The sequence below is a fragment of the Mus pahari genome, chromosome 14, assembly GCF_900095145.1.
Source record: "Mus pahari chromosome 14, PAHARI_EIJ_v1.1, whole genome shotgun sequence".
Taxonomy (NCBI): Eukaryota; Metazoa; Chordata; class Mammalia; order Rodentia; family Muridae; genus Mus; species Mus pahari.
The window spans coordinates 44,365,735-44,372,004 of NC_034603.1; the positions used below are offsets into that span (position 1 = coordinate 44,365,735).

Below are 6,270 nucleotides of genomic sequence, written 5' to 3' on the forward strand. Positions count from 1 at the left end.
GAGAGGCTGGCAGAGGGAGATGGAGCTCTATGAATTGGAGGCCAGCCTGATCTACATAGAGTGTTCTGACCAACCAGAGCCAGGGTTCAGTTCCCAGCACCCACGTTGTGATGCTCACAACTGCCTGTAACTCATACACAGATAGACAGACAGACAGACAGACAGACAGACACACACACACAGAGGGGGGAGGGAGGGAGAGGGAGAGGAATACACATAATTAAAATAATAAAAAGAGGCAGGCAGTGGGTGGAGTGGTGTTCTCCAGCAGCAGGAGTCTTGGGGGGAAGCTGGGATCAGAGAAGCGGCGAGGCAGACTGTCTTCAGACATAGACTGACTCTGCTTGTCATGTCTCACGGAATCCTTTCTCCGCCAGCGGGCTTACCCTCTGATGCAGATCTGAGATCCGTGGTCCGAAAGGACCTGTTGTCAGACTGCTCTGTCATCTCCACCTCTCTGGAGGACGAGCAGGCTCCAGTGGAGGACACCTCAGAGAAGGTGAAAGTTTACCTTCGAATCCGACCGTTCTCAACTTCTGAGTTGGACCGACAGGAAGATAAGGGCTGCGTCTGTATTGAGAATACGGAAACCCTTGTGCTACAGGCACCCAAAGACTCCTTTGCCTTAAAGAGTAATGAGAGGGGAATTGGTCAGGCCACTCACAAATTCACCTTTTCCCAGATATTTGGGCCAGAAGTGGGACAGGTGGCCTTCTTCAACCTGACCATGAAGAAGATGGTGAAGGATGTCCTCAAAGGGCAGAACTGGCTCATATACACCTATGGAGTCACCAACTCGAGGAAAACGTACACAATTCAAGGTACTAGTAAGGATGAGGGGATCCTGCCTCAGTCCCTGACTCTCATCTTTAATAGTCTCCAGGGCCAACTTCATCCAACACCTGATCTGAAGCCCTTGTTGTCCAATGAAGTAATCTGGCTAGACAGCAAGCAGATTCGACAGGAGGAAATGAAGAAGCTGTCCTTGCTAATTGGAGGCCTCCAAGAGGAGGAGCTGTCCACCTCAGTGAAGAAACGTGTCCACACTGAAAGTCGGATAGGTGCCAGCAATAGCTTTGACAGTGGCGTTGCTGGGCTGTCTTCCACCAGTCAGTTCACCAGCAGTAGCCAGCTAGATGAAACAAGTCAATTATGGGCACAGCCAGATACTGTCCCAGTAAGTGTTCCAACAGACATTCGCTTCTCTGTCTGGATCTCCTTTGAGATCTACAATGAATTGCTTTATGACCTGTTAGAACCACCTAGCCATCAGCATAAGAGACAGACACTTCGACTGTGTGGGGATCAGAACGGCAATCCTTATGTGAAAGATCTCAATTGGATTCATGTTCGTGATGTTGAGGAAGCCTGGAAACTTTTGAAAGTGGGTCGTAAGAACCAGAGCTTTGCCAGCACCCACATGAACCAGCACTCTAGCTGCGGTCACAGCATCTTCTCAATCAGAATCTTGCACCTTCAGGGAGAAGGGGATATAGTGCCCAAGATCAGTGAACTGTCACTGTGTGACCTGGCTGGCTCAGAGCGCTGCAAACATCAAAAAAGTGTTGAGCGACTAAAGGAGGCAGGGAACGTTAACACTTTTCTGCACACCCTGGGCCGCTGTATTGCTGCCCTGCGGCAGAATCAGCAGAACTGGTCAAAGCAGAACCTGATTCCTTTCCGTGACAGCAAGTTGTTCCAAGACTTCTTCACTGGTCGATGTCGTTCCTGCATGATCGTCAATGTGAATCCCTGTGCATCTACATATGATGAGACTCTTCATCCAGCCAAATTCTCAGCCCTGGCCAGCCAGGGAATCCCATCCCTGCATTCATTCATCAAGAAGCACAGCCCTCAAGTTGGCCCTGGATCAAAGAAAGAGGGCAAGGCCGACTCAGACCTCGAGGACAGTCCTGAAGACAAAGCTGACATCTCCGTGTACGGCAAGGAGGAGCTACTCCAGGTGGTAGAAGCCATGAAAGCACTACTTTTAAAAGAAGACAAGAAAAGCTGCAGTTGGAGATACAACTCCGTGAGGAAATTTGCAACGAGATGGTGGAACAGATGCAACAGGAGCAGTGGTTCAGTGAGCGTATGGACAACCAAAAGGAACTGTTGGAGGAGTTGGAGGAACTGTATGAGGAGAAACTAAAGATCCTGAAGGACTCACTGACAACTTTCTACCAAGAACAGATTCAGGAGCGGGATGAAAAAATTGAAGAGCTAGAAACTCTGTTGCAGGAAGCCAAACAGCAGCCAGTGGCACAACAGTCAGGGGGGCGTGAACTGTCCCTCCGGTGGTCACAGAGGTTGGCAGCGTCTGCCTCCACTCAGCAGTTCCAGGAAGTTAAAGCTGATCTAGAGCAATGCAAAACAGAGTTAAGCTCTACCACTGAAGAGCTGCACAAGTATCAGCAAGTGTTATCAGCCAAGCCTTTCACCACTGGTGTGGATAAGAAGTTAGAGGAGGGCCAGAAGAACATAAGGCTGCTACGGACAGAGCTCCAGAAACTAGGACAGTCTCTGCAGTCAGCAGAAAGAGCCTGTTGCCACAGCACCGGAGCAGGAAAACTTCATCAAGCATTTAACCAACTGTGATGACGTCTTAATCAAACAGAACCAGACCCTGGCTGAGCTGCAGAATAACATGGTGCTAGTGAAACTGGACCTTCAGAAGAAGCCAGCCTGCGTTGCTGAGCAGTATCACACGGTGCTAAGGCTCCAAGGCCAAGCTTCTGCCAAAAAGCGGCTGGGAGCAAACCAGGAAAACCAGCAACCCAATCATCAACCCCCACGAAAGAAACCATTCCTGCGAAACTTACTTCCCCGAACACCTACCTGCCAAAGCTCAACAGACAGCAGCCCCTACACCCCGGATCTTGCGCTCACGGCACTCTCCTTTACTCAAATCTCCCTTTGGCAAAAAATACTAAAGTTGTGGGGATGAAGATGCGTGGCTGTTGCCCTGAGGTTGGTCAGCAGCTCAGCTGATAAGTCTCTTTCAAGCTTCAGCATATACCCAGAACTGTATTCAGAATTACTGTATTATAATCACCTATACAATCTTGTTTGTTTTTTCATGCACAAATATTATATGGAATGAAGACTTTGTTTATGCTTTAAAAAAAAGAGGCAGGCATGGTAGCCAGTGTCTTTAATCCTAGCCCTGGGGGAGGCAAAGACAGGCAGATCTCTGACTTTGAGGCTAACCTGTAGAGAGTTCTAGGACAGCCAGGGCTATGTAAAGAAACCCTGTCTCAAAAAAAAAAAATCCAAAATAAAATAACAATAATAGTAAGTCTCTTTAAAAAAGAGTTCATTGCTTAGGAGTGAGAGGGCTGCTCAGTTACTCACCTTCCCGTCTGGGTCACTACATCAGGACCAGCAAAGGCAGAACTAGCCAGGATCATTCCCAGAGAACCGACTCTCTCCTAACTGTAGCAACGTGTGGTGTCCAGGGAAACAGAAAAGTACAGCAGCTCAGAACCACAGAGAGCCTGGTAACCATGATTTCTGAAAACAATGTGCTCATTTTAGGCATCTCATGAAAGTGGGAATCACACTGGGATCAGATATCACTGCTTATACTAACTAACTGTGTCCGTAAGGAAGCCACCTCAGAACTTAGGTCTGTTCCCCCATTTATAAAACAGGCACTGTAATATTATCAACTTTTTTTGTTTGTTTGTTTTTTGTTTTTTCGAGACAGGGTCTCTCTGTATAGCCTTGGCTATCCTGGAACTCACTTTGTAGACCAGGCTGGCCTCGAACTCATAAGTCCACCTGCCTCTGCCTCCCAAGTGCTGGGATTAAAGGTGTGCACCACCACTGCCCTAATATAACTAATATAATAAAGTTATATTATCAACTTTATAAGAATGTAGTTGCTGAGTGCAGTGGCACATACCTTTAATCCCAGCACTCTGGAGGCAGAGGCAGATGGATTTTTGTGAGTTCAAGGCCAGCCTGGACTACACAGTGAGTTCCCAGGGCAGCCAGAGTTACATAGTGAAACCCTGTCTCCAAAACAACAAGAACAACAAAGTGGCTAATATTAAAAGTGTCAACAGATGAGGAACACAGTAATCATAAGCAGCTCCTGTGTTCCTGCAATCAGGGTGGAGTGAGGGTCTCTAGCTCTGAGTTACAGTTACAGTGTCTCTCACAGAGCAAAGGGAAAACCAAAACAAAACCGGAACCATGCCAGGGACATAGTTCTGCGGGTAGAGTGCCAGTCTGGGTCTCCACACATGGTGGCTCATGCCTGTAACCTCAGCACTACAAGAAGTAGAGGCAGCAAGAAGGCTCCAGGCCAACCTTCCCTGGGCTGCATGAGTCCCTATTTCAAAAAGCCAGACAGAAGCCAGAGACGTGGCTCAGCAGTCTTGCTGTGAGATAATGCACACCAGAGTGGATTTCAGCAGCCACACCACGTGCTGGGTATCCCTGTAACCCCAGGAAATGGGGTCTCCACAAGGGATCTCAGTGTTGCTGGCTTTCAGCGGGAGTGGAGAAAACACCAATAGGTTCAGGGAGAGATCCTGACTCAAAAAAATAGGGGAGAGTGATGGAGGGGACACTGATGTTCCTTCTGGTCTCTATGTGCACACACAGGTGCGCACAGCAGATATTAAATACATAAGCCTTTATAAGTTAAAAATAAACAAAAATGTGAACGCATTACTTAGTGGCATATGAGCCCCACCTTACCTGTTCACAGAAGAAATTAAAGTGCCTCTTCCTCCTTTTCCTATGCCTCTTCTTCCTCCTGCCCTTCCTCCTCTTCTGACACAGGTCTCATATAGCCTATGGTTTGCCTGGAACTCACTGTGTTGTAAAGCAAGTTATCCTTGGACTCATAGAGATCTGCCTGCCTCTGTCTACTACCCAAGTGCTGTGATTAAAGGCATGCTCTAACATGTGTGATCGCATCTTCTATGACAGAAAACCTATATTGCTAACAGCTGCATCTTGCGCTGAGTCTGTAGACAGCCACGGTTATATAGACAGCACCACCCAGAAGGACACAGCTAAGGTTGCAGAGCACAATGCTCACACAGTCGTGTGTCAGGAGACCTGCTTACAGCATGAAGCCCAGCTACAAATGAGTCATCGCTGATGACAGTACTGGGCACTGACAAGCCCTTTTAGACCCCCAAGTCCAGGGGACAATCAGGTACCCCAGAGGAAGTGGAACAATGAAACAGATCTTGATACTTTTACTCTTTGTTGTTGTTGTTTAAGGAATTCTTTATCTATTTTATGTATATGAGTACACTGTCACTGTCTTCAGACACACCAGAAGAGGGCATCAGATCCCATTACAGATGGTTGTGAACCACCATGTGGTTGCTGGGAATTGAACTCTGGAAAAGCAGTCAGTGCTTTTTCTTTGTTTGTTTGTTTTTGTTTTTTCAAGACAGTGTCTTTCTGTGTTGCCCTGGCTGTCCTGGAACTCACTTTGTAGACCAGGCTGGCCTCAAACTTAGAAATCCACCTGCCTCTGCCTCCCAAGTGCTGGGATTAAAGGCGTGCGTCACCACTGCCTGGCGCAGTCAGTGTTCTTAACTGCTGAGCCATATCTCCAGTCTTTCTCTCTCTCTCTCTCTCTCTCTCTCTCTCTCTCTCTCTCTCTCTCTCTCTCTTCCTTTCTTTTCTTTTCTTTTCTTTCTTTCTTTCTTTTTACTTAAATATATATTTTTATGGTTTGGAAGCTAGGTATAATTCTAGTACTTAGGAAGCCAAAGCAAAAAGGATTGCCAGGAGTTCAAGGCCAACACAGGGCTTACAGTGAGACTCCCCTCAAAAGATTAAATACCAATAATTAAACAATAATAATAATAACAACATTGGTGTGTGTGTGTGTGGGGGGGGTATGTGCATGTGAATGCCACAGCCTACTGAGGCCAAAAGTGTCAGATTCCCTAGAGCTGGGGCTACAGGAGACAGTACCACCTGATGTGGGTGCTGGGAACCAAACCAAACTCCTGTCATTGGCATTAACCACTGAACCATCTCTCCAGTCCCTTAAGTGTCATTTAAACACCAATCACCACAGACAAAGGATAGGACACTCTCTTGGACCAATCAGGATCAGGCTGTGGACCTGGGGGTTGGGTTAACTGTGCCTCCACTGCGTAACATTTTATATGGTAAAGTCAATTTCCTCCATGAGAAATCAGGGTGGTGTGGACAAAGAAAGAGGAGGATGATAAATTAAACCGTGGGACGTAGGAGCCAGCGAGATGGCTCAGTGCTTGCCACCAGGAC

The 6,270-nt window shown here is 47.3% G+C and overlaps 1 pseudogene; it reads left to right on the forward strand.

Annotated features, from left to right (window-relative positions):
• The first annotated feature begins 349 nt into the window (after positions 1–349).
• Positions 350–2,943, forward strand: LOC110331817 (annotated as a pseudogene).
• Positions 2,944–6,270: the final 3,327 nt, after the last annotated feature.